The sequence below is a fragment of the Rousettus aegyptiacus genome, unplaced genomic scaffold (genome assembly GCF_014176215.1).
Source record: "Rousettus aegyptiacus isolate mRouAeg1 unplaced genomic scaffold, mRouAeg1.p scaffold_m13_p_15, whole genome shotgun sequence".
NCBI lineage: Eukaryota > Metazoa > Chordata > Mammalia > Chiroptera > Pteropodidae > Rousettus > Rousettus aegyptiacus.
Window position 1 is genome coordinate 48,907,210 of NW_023416290.1, and position 15,296 is coordinate 48,922,505.

The 15,296-nt window shown below is 45.7% G+C and overlaps 1 long non-coding RNA gene and 1 pseudogene across 1 annotated transcript in view; both read left to right on the forward strand.

The window, feature by feature from the left end:
- The window catches only part of LOC118612008, a 375,103-nt gene that overhangs the window by 53,947 nt on the left and 305,860 nt on the right, over positions 1-15,296 (forward strand). The window lies entirely within an intron of this gene.
- On the forward strand, positions 8,292-8,410 carry LOC118612360 (annotated as a pseudogene).

Consider the following 15,296-nt stretch of genomic DNA (forward strand, 5'->3'; position numbering starts at 1 on the left):
ATTGCAGTCTCACGTCCTAATCGAAGTTGTTTCCCTCTGCCTAGCTCAGGCTTGCTCTGTAGTTTACGGCCATGGAATCGTTTAGAGGCAGATGCATTCCACTCTATTGTGCCGCTTACCGGTTTCCCTCCTCCCTTCTTCAGTTGTTGGGCCAAAGACAAGAGGCTGGGGCAGACAGGGAGGGCATCGCGTTTTTGGTGCTGCGTTAATCCGACCTGCATGGTGGGTTCATCAGAGACATCCCATCGGTCTTCATTACCTTGGCACGAGCCGCGAATGACCTGATTCTGGTCGATGTCTATCTTGCCATTGTTCTTTTGTTTCTAGTATAGGTTTCAGGACTTCCCAGGGAGGGTCAATAATTTTCCAGTAGCTTTGACTGATGTGAAATCTGTTATTTTTAACTTAGAATTTCTCCCTGTCATTTTCAATTCTCTACCTGACTTTATGCCAATTTAAAATTATTCCTCTATTAGAGTGAGTAGATGAGGTAGGTTTTAGTGAATGGTATAATTTTTTTGAGTTTCTGTATTACTCAACTAATCCGATCACTGTGCTATGTTATAGTTGACTATGTAAACCACTAATTTTGTGGGGTTTTGGGGAAGGTTTTCTTTTCTCTTTTCTTTTTTTGGTCCTATCAGTACAGCCTTAAAGAACCTTGACATCAAGATAGGTGATTTTTCAGCCTATGTATAGCTACTATAATCCTATTAGAGCATGATTTTATTACACCAAATATATTTTAACTGTGGATGAAATCATCATTATAATTTTCATTATTATACAAAAAGTCCGACAGAGGTAGTTCTCTTGTAGCAGATAGTTTGGGTTCTGTTTTCAATACTGGAGTCATAAAAACCCCTCTGGTCCAACTGTTTGCATTGTGTTCAAGTTTAATTACTGGGTTTAAATGGTATTTTTCTTAAAATTGGGCCTATGCTAAAATAACATGGGTAAGCCGGGGACAATTTAATCATTCGGTTGTTACTTGAAATGAAAGGTCTGATGATTTTTTCCCACTAAAATAAGTGATTTTTTTCGGGTAGGTTATTTTAGAGTCAGCCCGAGTTGGCCTGAGTGACTCTTCTGTCTCCAAGACCATTAGCTGTTGTCCTAATGGGCTGCCTGTGACTTGCCGTGGGCGCGCCACCTGCCCGGCGTTAGCTGCGGGGCAGACGGCTCTGAGAAGCTGTGCTGGGCAAATTACCGGCTGCGTGTCCCCAAGGCCCGTGTAGACGCTGCTGCGGAACGTCGGAAAACCGCGTAAACCCTGCACTTTCTTTCTTTTAATAAAAAATACAGGTATATAAACCTTTAACAGTTTACTGCCTCTTAGGGAGTGAAACCCTAAAGAGAAACAATATTTCTTTGCCCAAATGATTATGCCTCTCGTAATAGCGGGGAGGGAGCCCCAGTCATTGACTGTGAACCATCGCGCCGTGTGACACGCCGTGTGACACGCCGCGTGACAGTGAGCCGCAGGGCCCCTGGACGTGCTCGGACCGCGCCGTGTGCGACCCAAACTCCACCGTGCGCGCGGGGCTCCGGGGCTGCGGGATCCGTGCTTAGCACTGGAAGGGGAGACGGATGCCCACTGGGGAACCACGCAGCGCGCTGGTTGGGTCCATTCGATTCGAAGCCCTTCGGTTCGGTTCTGTGGCATTCAGTTTGGTCGGCCCACTTTCCTAGGTGTTGGGGGCCCGCGCTCTGCGTGCCGGGCCGAGGGCGCCTGCCCGCTGGTGCTCGTCGCTGTCCTCCTCCCAGCCTGCCCCGGGCCCCGGGGACCACATCCCGCTGCTTCCCCGCCCTGTGGCTCTGGATCCGTCCAGGCAACGCGAGACCCCAGCGGGCGGTGGGCGGGGCTGGGGGAGAGTTGGGGTGCATTCCCTGACTTCCCCGGAGGCCCACGTCAGCTCTGCGCCTGCGCAGGCATCCTTCTCGGCACAGTGCCGTCTCTGCGCAGGTCGTGATCGGGGCTCCCTCCCCTGCCCCCTCATGCCTCAGTGTGCTCAGTGTGTCCTGGTGTTCCTGTCCTCGGGGTCCTGTGACACCCTTGCCGCTTTCCTTGAGCTGGGCCCACTGTTTCGAAAATACCTCTTTTGTTCAACTCTTTGTGATTATTCAGCTTGTGTCCTGCAGAGAACCTGACATATAGTCTCAAGCAGCCTCCAAATTTATGAATTCATTTCCATTTCAGGACTTATTGTGGGTCAGGTGACTAGGTGTTTAGTCTTGGGGACATAACCCCTGTCAATATGGCAGATGTTATTCCAAGTCCAGGTGAAAGCATCGCCCGTCCAAGAGCACGGAAATGACAAGATGGTATGACGAGCGTCCGACAGGCGATGGGTAGCGCCCCGGGCCCTCGCCTTGGCTCAGGATTGTGGGACCTTCCTGCGGGAGCAGTTTAACTTGAAATCCGAAGAATGAGCGGACGTCGATTAGGTGACGGATAGAGGCAGATGTGATAGCTTCGGGAATGGAGAAGAATGTTCTAGAGAAAGGAAATCCATCTGCGAAGATGCAATGCAAAGAATGAGGCTCGTTGGGGGATGCGTGAGCCTTCAGTAAGGCTGACGGGAGAGGAGGCGAAAGAGCAGAAGAAGGTATCCGGTCATAGGAGGCCGGCACCAACCTCCTGTCTCTTGTGGACACGTTTGGAGTTTGTCCTAAACGTACAGGAAATCATTGAATAGTTTTTTAAGCGATTGGATGTGAGTTCTAGACAGAGCGCTCTGGCTACAGGGAAGAGAATGAGTTGGAGGGGCGTGGGGTGCAGGGAGCTGGGGGGAAGGAGAGAATGGCGGCCAGAGCTCATGGTGACAGGAATTAAGAGGAGCCAGCGTGTATCCATGTGTCGTGCAAGAGGGGTTTCGTTACTCTGTCTTCATTCCGATTCTTTCTCTGCTCCCCACGGCAGGTAAGGCCCAGAGGCCTCTGTCCAGAGGACTTAGTTTCTCTAGTAGAAGAGCAGCTTTTCCGGCAGCAGAAGGCTCTGGGGACAGCCGAGCGGTGGGAGGGAATGCGGGCTGTGCAGGAAGTGGGCGCGCAGCCAAATCTCGCAAATCTGGGAGCCACGCGAAGGGGACTCTGCAGGGCCATGAGGCATTCACCACCGCCTCCCAGTGTTCCCAGAGACGCAGGGACAGCCCGCAAAGTGAGAGTAGGAACCACCAGTCCCAGCGCTTACTTTCCGACTGTCCATCTGTCTGTCTGTCCGTCCATCCATCCACCCATCCATCCATCTATCCATGTATGTATGTATCTATCATAGTCTCTTTGTTCCCTGAAGAAGAGCTACATCCAAAAGTGACACCAGGTGGTACCCCAGAAGCTGGCCAGGCTTCACCTCCACCCAGACTTAGAGAAAGCGCCGACCGCAGCCCCTCCGCACTTAGGCCCCGAGCTGGGCCACGGCCTGGTGCCGAAGCCGGGAAGAGCACCGGGCCAGAGAAGAGATTCTGTTTTGAAATGAAAGGGTTGAGTTTTCAACTAATGAAAGTGTCCAGAAATTGTGGAATATGCTTGGGTGTCAACATGGGAGGGAAAAAAGATTTCACAGAGTAGGATGAGAACAAAGCGATTTTTGGTTTGTACCTCATTGACTCGATAAGCACACACACGCACATGCTAAAATATGTAGAAATGTAAATGAACAGAATTTATTTACATGTACGTATACATACGTGTGTGTAGCAGTATACACATATGTATATGTGCACACACACATTCCCTGTAGATATCCGTTGTAAAACTGGGAAAATATAGACATACATAAAAGAAGATGGAAATCATCCTGTCACCAATCACTGCATTGCATTTTATCATATGAAATGTGTTTAAAACGTCCCCATTGATACGCATTGTATGGGCAGCATTTAAGGCATTCCATGCTTATTGCTAAACCTCTGTGGAGAGGAACCGAGTTTCACTGTCCACATACACAGGACGACACTCAGTGTTACACTAGTACTGCTACTACTGTCCCCGTACAAAGGACCGCACTCAGTGTCATAATAGTACTGATACTACTACAAAAACTTAGGTCAGTGTGGTGAGTGAAAATAGATTTTATAATTTTTTAAATTTGTATATTTTATTATAGAACTTGTATTTTTTATTAGATATGTTTTTCTCAGATATAGTATTTCTCTTATATCTGACTGTGACTATTGCATATTTTTAAAAACTGAAGTGTTCATTTTTGTTTGTTTTAGAAGAAATATGAATGTATACCAGGACTATTCATCTGATGTAATACATTTTGGAAAATTTTTTCCTATTTGTCTTTGAATTCAATCCCTAGTATTTTTTTTTTTTTTTTGTGCTACAGATGTTTTTAATTGGTATGCAGTCAAATATATCAGTAATTTCCTTTAGGATGCTTTTTTTTCCTGCCTAGAAAGACTTTCCTCAGCATGAGATCAGAAAAATCTTGCCTATATTTTATTCTACTTTATCTGTTGTTTCATTTTTAAATGTTAAACTCTTTAATCTACTCTGAATTAATGTTGCTTGATGTACAGTGGTAGGATTTTCCTCCCCATATAGTTAAACCAGTTATCAAGTAGCACTTATTAAAAAATGATTCTAATTTAAGTCCGTTCGGGGTTTGTTTCTTCTCCATTGTAAGGAGTAGATGTGATGTAGGGCACAGCCCCCAGGCGAGTGTCATCTCACGTTTTGAGTTTGCTAGCTGAAGACTAAGGCCGTTTACTTCAACATCTCATTTACCTCACAGTGGTAAATAAGCCTAATAGTATCTTAAAGGGCAATGAAGAGGATTCAGAGAAGGCACCTATAATACCTCATTAATAAGTGTTAAAACATTTGCTTTTGTGCTTTCGTATAGTTTACAAGAAAGCGTTCCGGATTGGAGCCAGAAAATCTGAGGGTTTTTATTACCCCACTTTTTTCCTGAGCAACTCATTTCATTTCTTTCTGTACTGTAGCTACTTATTTCACTGAGTCGTTAGTTTATTTTAGTCTCAATTGAGAACGATTCTGGCTCTCTGTATACACATGTGTGTGTGCGTCCGTATGAGTGTGCACTGATGTATGTGCGCACTTACGTGTGCGTGTAGAGAGAGAGAAAGCTCTTCACAGGCTGCACAGTGCGGCACAGGTAGGAAGCACATGAGTGCAGAGTTGCTTGAAGGTTGGAAGCGCAGAACCTCTTCGGGGACCTGGCTCTCAGTTATAGCCTCAAGCCGGCTTTACTAAACTGAGAAAAATTGAACCTATTATGCAGCTGCTTGGTTTCAAGTAACAGAAACCGACTCTGGTTAACTTATGCAAAGAGGGAATTTATTGGAAGGATGTGGAGTTGCTCTAGGGCCAGAGGGCCGGGTAGTGGGGAGAGGAGGACAGGGGGTGACCACAGCTGTCCGTGTGTGTTGGGGGCAGTGCCAACTAGAGGGGTGGATTCACTTTCGCAGGAGCTGATAAAATATCTTCCTCTAAACGCCCTTCTTCCTCAAGAAAAAGTTGAATGTTAAACTGTATTCACTTATTATTATTATTATTATTATTATTATTATTATTATTATTCTGCTGAAGATTAAAATTCGGGGGAGAGGATAAATGTGGCCCCAGCTCATGTCATGTGCTCGCCCGATGGTTAGAGATGGGCAGGGTGATTTATTGACAGTCACCAGACTGTATCTAGGGAGGTGAGAGGGGTCTCCCCACAAGGAAATTGAGGTGACATTCATATAAGAAGAAGGATATGATTCTTGGGTGGCCAATATGCAACAAATGTCACAAAGCACAGCCAGAACTGTTCTGTTCCGGCTTTGGGGAAACCTGACAGAGAGACCCAGTCAGGAGAGGATTCCTAAGATACAAGCCAAAGAGAGCTCTCACCGTTGGTTGTCTAACAAAGTTCCAGCCCCGAGGAAGTAGCATCGCTGCCCTTGACCCCGGCCCAGCGACAGTGCACCTCTTCGAGAAGGACGACAATGAGCAAAGGCCTCCATGGCGCTGAGGGCCTTTGAGGTCCAGGCTTAGGGAAGATTCAGTGCTGAGATGCTGCTGCCCAAGAGTGTGGCCACAAGCAGGCCCCGGATTCCCCACAGCCGAGAAACGCCAGAAGAGGAACACCGTCGATTGCTCTCAGAGCCTGAAAACTCAAGACTTTTCTGCTTTGGCATAATTAAATCTCCTTAAGTCTGTTTCTAAAGGGAAGAAAATAAATGAAAACATGAATTCATAAGGCCGTACCTTTCTCTCTGTGTGTATTCCTGGGGGAAGGTGATCCATTAGAAACAGAGGCAGACATGCCAAGAGCAATAAAGGGGCAGCTCCGTGGGCCGAGCAGGCTGCAGTTAAAGGCTTTCCCTGAGAATCTTGCTCATTCATTAATTCTGGCCTTGGAAGCGGGCCAGGCCGTGTGGTTTCCCCACAGCAAGGGGCAAGATCCTAATGATTAAATGCTCTTTGTTGCCTTGCATTTCACTTTTTCTAGTAATGCGCTTTGAAGAATGGAAAATTGAGTTTTCAATACTTTGTTGTTTGCTGAAGTCGAATGTAGAGGTAATTGAAGCCAGTCGAAAGCCGAAGGAAATGGCCAAAGTAAAGCTTAGAGCACAGGGGAGGCCGAGGGGCCGCAGTCGGGCGCCCAGCGGACCCCGCTGTCCCCCTCACTGCCATCTCTCCCTTTCTACTGCGTTAGAAGCCGCAGTTGGAGTTTGTGTTTGGAGAACCAGGTTATTCCTGGGAAAATACACGCCTTTCACATTCTCTTTGGATCATGTAGTGTTTATAGAAGGCACAGGACCAGAGCAGTAAGAAATGGGTTCTCAATGGACGGTAGAGTGGCACCATTTTTTCCTTTTCACTTTTTCTGGATGACTGACCAGACCTTAATTTAATTACATTTACATCTCTATTTGATCTCCGTGGGCCCACCCAAGTCATCTCAAGAAAAGGGAATAATTCTGTCTGATCATTTCCAAGTAGATCAATAATTTGAGCATATCTAATACCTGTTCTTGTCTAGTTCTTGGCACAGAGTAGGCGGTTTATCCATTTTAATTAAATAAATAAGATCATTCCCTCCCACTCACTCATATAAACACACAGGAGAAATTCAAACAACGGTGTGACCAAATAGGTAATTAAAATCTTTTTCTGTGGTGACCTCGTGAAAACAGAATTCTGGTCTTGAAACCGTTTGGTCGTGTATGAGGGAGCATGCACGTGCAGGTGAGAAGCGATTGCTGTTTTAGATGGAAGGAGCGGACAGCGCAGAGTCTAGTCCCTACACCAGGACTTTGCTGCAGGGAGCAAGGTCCCTCTTTCAGCTTCTTCATGGCACTTGATTCAACGTGATTCTCAGCCGGAGGTGAGGGGCGAGTCTGGCAAAGGCAGGGCATTTCGGAGGGAACGCTAGGCTTCTCCGTGTCGCTCTTCATTTGCTAGCTGCATTTTGAATGTTTGTCACACACAAAGCGCTGCGTTAGACATTCCAGCTAAGAACCTATTGTAGATATAGTCACTGTTCCGTATATTCTTTGTAAACAGCTTTATTGAGATACAATGTGCAACCGTAAAATTCACCTGGTTTTCATCATCCCAATCAAATGTAAAATATTTTGATCACTTTCTTCCCAAAAAAAGAAATCCCATACCCATTAGCCCCTCATGTCCCCCCCTGCCCCCCAGCTCTTGGCAACCACTAAATCCATCCAGTTCTGATCTCTGTAGATTTGGCTATTCTGGATTTTCCATACATGGAATCGTGCATCACATGGTCTTTCGTGTCTGGCTTCTTTCACTTATCATTACCTTTTCGAGGTCCATCCTGGTTGTAGAATTTACTAAGTACTTTGTTTCTTTTTACTGCTGAATAGTATTTGATGGTATTTATCCACTCATCAGTTGACGGACGTTTGGGATGCTTTCACTTTTGGATGTTATGACTCAGGCTGCTATAAACATCTGTGTACACATTTTTGTAAGAACATATGTTTTCATTTTTTTTTTTTTTATATACCTAGGAGTAGAATTTCTTGATCACATAGTAATCCTATGCTTAACTTTTTGAGGAACCACCAAACTGTTTTCCATAATGACTGCACCTTTTTAAATTTACATTTTCCTTGTCTACACTTAAAGAAAAAAATGAGCTTTCATTGCAAGGCTTAAAGGATTTCTGTACTCATTGAAGACTTACTATGTCTTTAGAAAGTGTTTAGCCCAGTGTCTGTCATATCAGACTTCATCTTCCTAGTAGGCCCCTGCTGGTAGTGTTATTATAAAGTCCATTTAAAGATAAGAAAGCTGAGTTCTACAGCCATGCCACCCTGAACAAGCCCGATCCCATCTGATCTCGGGAGTTAAGCAGGGTCAGGCCTAGTTAGTACTTGGATTGGAGACTCCCTAGGAAGACTAGGTGCTGTAGGTGTTAAAAAAATAAAAAATAAGGGATTGTAAGCTGGCAAGGACCTTGCAATCTGTGAGGTCAACCAAGGGTTTCCTTGCCTTAAAAAAAAAAAAAAAAGCTGGAAAGTGGGCAAGTTCAGTGACTTGCCCACAGCCCCACAGAACATGAGACTTTTAGTATGTGTCTGTCTGGCTCCAAAACTGAGCTTTCTCACAACTATGTCATAAAGCCCTTTCCCCCCTTTTAGTTCTGCAGGTACAAATTAGCATTATGCTGATCATGTACTGGGCAAGCAGTGTCAATCTAGTTGGAGGGGTATACTTGGGGCCCCCCTTCTGATATAAGATGAGAGGCAGGTCCCACCCTGATCATCAGTACTGTATTAATTAATGGGCTCAGGGCATTAGAACGAGGGATTTCTGTCTGACCTATTTTGAGGGGATCTATGTCTCAGAAAATGGATGGGAAAATAAAATGCCTCATTACCTTCCACGGTCTGGCGAATGCTTACTGCGAATGCTTACCACGGACCAAGCCGTTATGCTGGGTGATACACCAGACGGTTTAAGGTCTTTAACCTTCACAAAAACACTGAATTAAAATAGGCACCGAGTTTGTCCCCATTTTACAGATTGGGAAGTACTGGCTTAGAGACATTAAGTAGGAACCTTTGCCCTAGTCACCCTGCGGGAAGTGGCAGAGCTGGGATGTAATCACGCAGCCTGGCCCCGAAGCCTGGGATCATGAGCGCAGCGCCCTACAATCCGTTGCGAAGGAACCACCATGAAATTTCCTCTGATGCAAGGCTCCGCTACCGAAAATTGGACTGTGGTTACTTTGAAAATAGAGGTTTTTAAATCTATGTCCAGTAAATGCAGTTTTCATTTTCATCTTCAAAGTAGTATATGAATAGAATTATAGCTTTTTAGTCTTGACAAATGTCACCATTTTATGGTAAACGTTTTGGGAGAACGTTGCGTTCCAGAAGCTCTAAGTACATTAAATCTTTGTGTCCAAAGCCAAAACCCTTTTTTTTTTCCCTCGGTGGGGCGTTTTATTGTGGAAATCCTGGGTAGCCCAGGATTTCTAGTGGTGACATGATACGGGCCAAAATAACAGCCCATAGGATGTCTCTTGGGGCCTTCGGTGGCATCCTGGCGAGGAGAGCTCAATTCTGCTCCTGCCATAACTGGTAGAAGGTGTTCTGCAGGCCGATCTCAGATGTCGTCTTCCAGGTTGCACAGAGATCTGGAATGGAACGGGGAGGCTGTAAGATCAGGGACTCGGGGTGGCGCAGGCCCCAGTAAACACACAGTCTGCCACCTGATCGTTATGGACGCACTGAACGAGCCTGTTTAATCCTTCTGGGTCGCACTCTTTTTGCTATCAAATAACGGAACTCACGTCACAGAGTCGTTTCGAATGCAAAAATTATTGGAAATGTAAAGGACTTTAGGGCAATACAAGCCCAAAGGTGATCCTTCTAATTGCCCGTGTTTAGGTAACAAGGCATTTTATTTTACTCTCCATTTTCATGGAGTTCGGAGACAGACAGACCTGAATGGAATCAAGGCTTTGATACTCTTAGGTCCCCATTCCAGAGTACGGAGTTCTGGGTGGGAGTCTACACTTCCCGCTTCTCTCTGGAGTTAGGCCATGGCGCTGGAGTCCGGACTGGGGAAACCGAGCCGAAGCAGCGTGCACCACTCCCAGGCCTGGCCCGCCGCGCCTCCCCTCTACGCTCCGTCCACGTTCTCCACCCTACTTAATTGGAATCTGCACATGGACAGAGCTTCCGGCAGCCCAAATTTCTGCCTTCGTGTTCACCAGCCCAGGCCTGGCATGTGGGCAAGAATGAAACTTCTCCATCACACGTCTTTGTTAGAGCAGTTGCACTTGATGTGTGATTCGGTTACTCTTGGCGTTAGAGGATGTCATGGAGGGCATGAGACCAACCCAAGATGTGAACCCAGGCAACAGAGGCTCCTCGCTCCCTCCCCTGGAACGTGCACCCCCCACTGTCATTCCCCTAACCAGAGTCGTTTCAAGGATGTAGCCTTGAGAGAATAAGATGTTATCGAGACAATTTAGACTGAATAAGTGACTGAACCTTAATAAAGTCGCTACATAAACATTTGAGATTCTGGCTGGTGGGCGTGAAGATCTACTCAGCTTGTGACCATTCAAGGCAAGCCTTGATATGAGTCCTCTTGCTTATTAAGACTGTCACTGGCCAGTCATAGAGGCTAATTCCAGATTTCATCTGGGGAACTCCTGAGGCTGTGAACCGATGATTGATGAGCTGTCCAGGAGACCGAAGAAACGGGTCTCAGGAAAGAGGCTTTGTGGGGGAAGTCGAGTTGGCCATCGATCTCTCTGTGGGGAAGGGCGACAGATGCGATGGGGCCTGTCCCCCAAATGGCACATGTGACAGATGCTATGGGGACTGCCCCCAAATGGCATCTGGTCTCACGTGTTTGTTTGCAGAGCGCACTGCAACAGAGAAAGTGACAAATGGCTGCTGCAGAGGACGAGCCTCTGCTGCGGGTGGCTCAGCTGGTCATGGACGTCCAACTAGAGGCTGACGTGGGTGCTGAAATGATTGAGGAAGAGCCGAGGTCAGAGAAGGACGTCCGGTTGTCCACTGCACCGCCGGCTTCGGGGCTGACAGACGTGATGGGAGAGCAGGATGGTAAACTGGAGAACTTAGGGTGCCGTTTTGTAAAGCTAGGAGGGTTTACGCTGTGGAGTGAGGTCTGAGCTGTTGTGACAAAGCGTGATTGTGACGCTAAGAGGTAAAATCCCTGGAAGAGTGGGGAGAGTACAGGGGAGGACGTGGTGGTGATGGCCTCATGCTGTCTGGCCCCTAATACAAAGACGAGCGAAAGCACAGCGGCGGCCCCAGCCAGCCGGGCAGCCCCCGCTCAGGAAGCGTTCGGGATGAGAGCGTACACTCCCACCGAGCTCATTGATATAGGTGCCAAGTCCCAGCAAAAGGCCAGGGAAAGTATCCAGGCGTGGCTGGGGCAGCTACGGGATGCGCTTGACATGTGACCTTGGGCAATTACATATCTTCTCGGAACTTCAGTTTGTAAACTGAAGATAACCACATTTATTTTGTGATTTTGTTATGAAGATTAAATGAGACTGAATATAAAATTTGCAGCACGATTAGGTTATTGTGATTTCTGTCCAACATACATCTAAGAGCTGAAGTCTCAGGAGGCATTTAACAATCCATTTACGTGGCTGCTGTAAAATCCCTTTTCTCTCGATCTGGGCTGGTGCAGAGCTCTGGGAAAACAGAGGGAAAGTCTACCTATCCTTGTTATCAATTATTCCTCAGATAGAGATGCTTTCTACCTAGATTCTAAACTCCTTAAGGGTTGGGACTAGGTCTTGCCTCTCTTCCCCATAACAGCTAGGTGGATTTCTTGTATGTAGCGGGTAATTAACAAATGTTTCTTAGGTTTTCTTTGTTTTCTTGTATTTATCAAATATTTACTGTGTTCCCGCCACCTTGCATGTATGTCATATTCTTGCATTATTCTCAAACACTCTGATCATGTGAGCCTCACAGCAATGCTATAAAGCGAGTTGTATTATTTTCCCATTACAGAACTAAAGACAGGAGGCTCCGAGACATCGAGTTTGATGCCTGGGGTCACAGAGCCCTAGTCACAGAACTGGGCTATGATTCAAGGTGATCTGACCTCAAAGCCACTATTCTGTCTCTCATGAAGAGATGAACATTGCAATCTTGGGCTTATTGAGAATGTATCACATAAACCCTAAACTCTTAACATGCGTAAACCTATTTAATACTTCCTGCAACTGCGTAAGGATTGAAATTCTACGTTAGGTGGAATCATGTTATTAAAAAACGCAAAAAGATGCCTTCGTTACTCTTCTCTTTGGAAAAATACCCGTAGCAGGTGAAAAATCTACCCACGAAACTTTGATAATCATAGGAAGAAAATCTTGCCATGTCTGCTGTTAAAAGAAGTCTTCCATCATTCCTTCCTTCACAATAGATTGAGCACCTACTGTGTGTCAGACACTGAACCAAGGGCTGAGGATACAGCAAGGAAGAGGCCATTCCCTGCCTGCAAAGTCGTTTTTCTCTCGTGGGAGAGGAAGACTTATAAACTCAGTGACCCTACGGCGTATCGGAGCAAGAGCCAGCTGGGTTCTTTATGCCAGGAGCAGTGACATGGCCAGTCTGCACGCTCAGAAGCGGCCAAGTAGGAGGTAACAACTGTGCTCATACATAAAATGGATGATTTACAAATGTTTTTTTTTTTTTGTCGTTGTTGGGGGGCAGGGGAGCGAGAGAAATGTGATTTACAAGTATTTGTTGAGTTCACTTATTTTAACATTTCCCATATGCTCAGAAGACAACAGAGCTGGAATGTGTTTTCTTGGTTCCACGCTGAAGGGTCTGGCAGGCCTCCTGTTTGCTCCTCGAATGGTTTAGTCTCTGGTTAGGATGTCTGCTAATATTTGTTATGTTTGTCCAAATAACAACAACGACAACAAACCCACATACACGCAGCAATGCGAGCGGTTTCGGTTCCGCATTTCTTGGGGGAGATATTTGCTAAAAGGGAGTACATTAAAAATGTAGAATAAAAAATTACAGTCCCCTACAGTCAGCAGTGCTGCTAACATGACCTTAGATTTCCGGAGCACTTTGCAGTCCTGCAAGGCTTGTTGTTTACCTGTCCGTCTTTTGCCCAATATAATAATCTTGGGACGTTTGTAAAGCAAATAACATCACATTCATTTTCAAGGCTCAGAGAGGCTAAATTACTTGTGTCAGATCAGATCGAGAGTGAGCCGCACAACTATGATTTGAACCAAGCTCTTTCTTGGTTTCTTGGAACTGCACAACTGATCCGATCCCAATACACTGAAGGTATCACGATCCAAATTGCCTCAAGAAACAGTATTTTAACATTCATCATCTCTTTTTGTAGCAAAATTTTTCCTCTTGTTAAAAATTTCTCCTGAGCAAAGTGATGCTTTTGATATTTAAACAGATCATGCAAGGACATTAAAAAAAAATATTTTTCTGGTCCTTACCCATGTATCAGTTTAAAAATCGATGCTTTCTGAGGCTTTTATGAAAAATATGTAAAAGGATTTTCTGAGCGTTGGCCCGAGACTGCCCAGCACCTGGGAAGGATTAGAGGTTTTAGAGCCGTCTACACCCCAGCAGCTCAGCAGTGTGACTGGAGCAAACACACAGTGACGTCAGGGTTGGTCCTCCCATCCTAGAATGTGACATCCGTGAGTTCAGCCTGCCTGCAGCTCCCCTGCCTGGACCTTCCCACTAGGGGCTCCGTCCGGGCCCGTTGCTTGGCAGGGCACAAGAACAGTCTTCGTAAGCTTGGCACTGAGCTCTTCAGGAGAGCTGCAGGAATATTTATAACCCATTCACCTCTCACTTTTATACGGAATCTAAAATAATCGAACTCTTAGAAGCGGGGAGTAAAACGGTGGTTGCCAGGGGCTGGAGGGAGGGTGAAATGGGGGATGATGGTCAAAGGGCGCGCAGTTTCATTAATATAAGATAAATAAGTCCTGGAGATCTACTATGCAGCATAGTGCCGTAGCTAACAATGCCGTGCTGTAGTTTTCTAAGAGAGTTCGTTTTATGGTTAAGTGTTTGTATCACACACACACTCTCAAAACACTGAAGGGGGCGGGAGGGAACTTTCGGAGGTGATGGATGTGTCAGTGGCCTTGACAGTGGTGATAGCTTGTGAGTGTGTACTTATCCCCAAATGTATCAAGTCGTATGCAGCAATTATCTCCAGCTCTTTATTTGTCAGTCATACCTCAATAAAGTGGTTTAAAAAACACAAAGAACAAAACAAATGTAAATGCGTAGCAGTTCCCTCTTCCTTGTTTTTGGATGATGAAGGGCCACCGCACTGTGTCTTCTCTCTGCCTCCTTTCTCTTCGTAGCGTGGAGCCTCATCTTCTCCCCTAGTTAGATTTCTTTCTGTTACCTCGCCCCCTCCGCCCTCCTCCCTGGTAACCAGTAGTCCGTTGTCCATGTCCCTGAGTCTCTGTCCTGTTCATTTGTTGCTTTTAGGTTTATATCCCACATATACTTGATATCATGTGATTGTCACCTTTTGCTGTCTGGCTTATTTCGCTTAGTATGATTATCTCAAGGTCCATCCTCGTTGTTGCAAGTAGCAGTATTTTATCTCTTCTTATGGCTGAGTAATATTCCATTGTATGTATGTACCGCAGCTTCTTTAGCCAGTCACCTATCGTAGGACACTTTGGTTGCTTCCATGTCCTGGCCACTGTGAATAATGCTGTTATGAACATCGGTGTGCAAATATCTTTTTGGATATGAGTTTTCAAGTCTTTGGGATAAATACATAGTAGAGAGTATTACAAATGGATTTTCTTTCTTTTTCTGGAATTCTAGAACCGATCGTTTCCTCCTTCTACTTAAAATCTTGCCAAGCTCACTATATCCAGTTCAAATTCCAATTCTGAAGTCCAAATTTAAAGAATTCAAGGTCCCAGGAACACCCAGAAATTGACCCCAGGGATTGCTGGATCATATGGTAGATCACTTCCTAGTTCTTTGAGGAACCTCCATATTGTTTTCCACGTGGTCGTACCAAAGCCCTCTGTATTCTTACCCCCACGGCAGTCCTGCCTCTTCTCTATCACAGCCCACATTCTCACACCACCAAATTTTTCTCGTGCTGTTTCCAGACAAGAAAACATTTGATTACATTCTCTATCTATAAAAGTGTCTTCACTGATGTAGGGTCCAGTTTAAATACCTCCTGGCTGTGGGTTGCCTACCCCAATTATCCTTTAGAATTACATGCCTTGAACACATCACTTTATAGACACTTAGCTTCACTGTTTT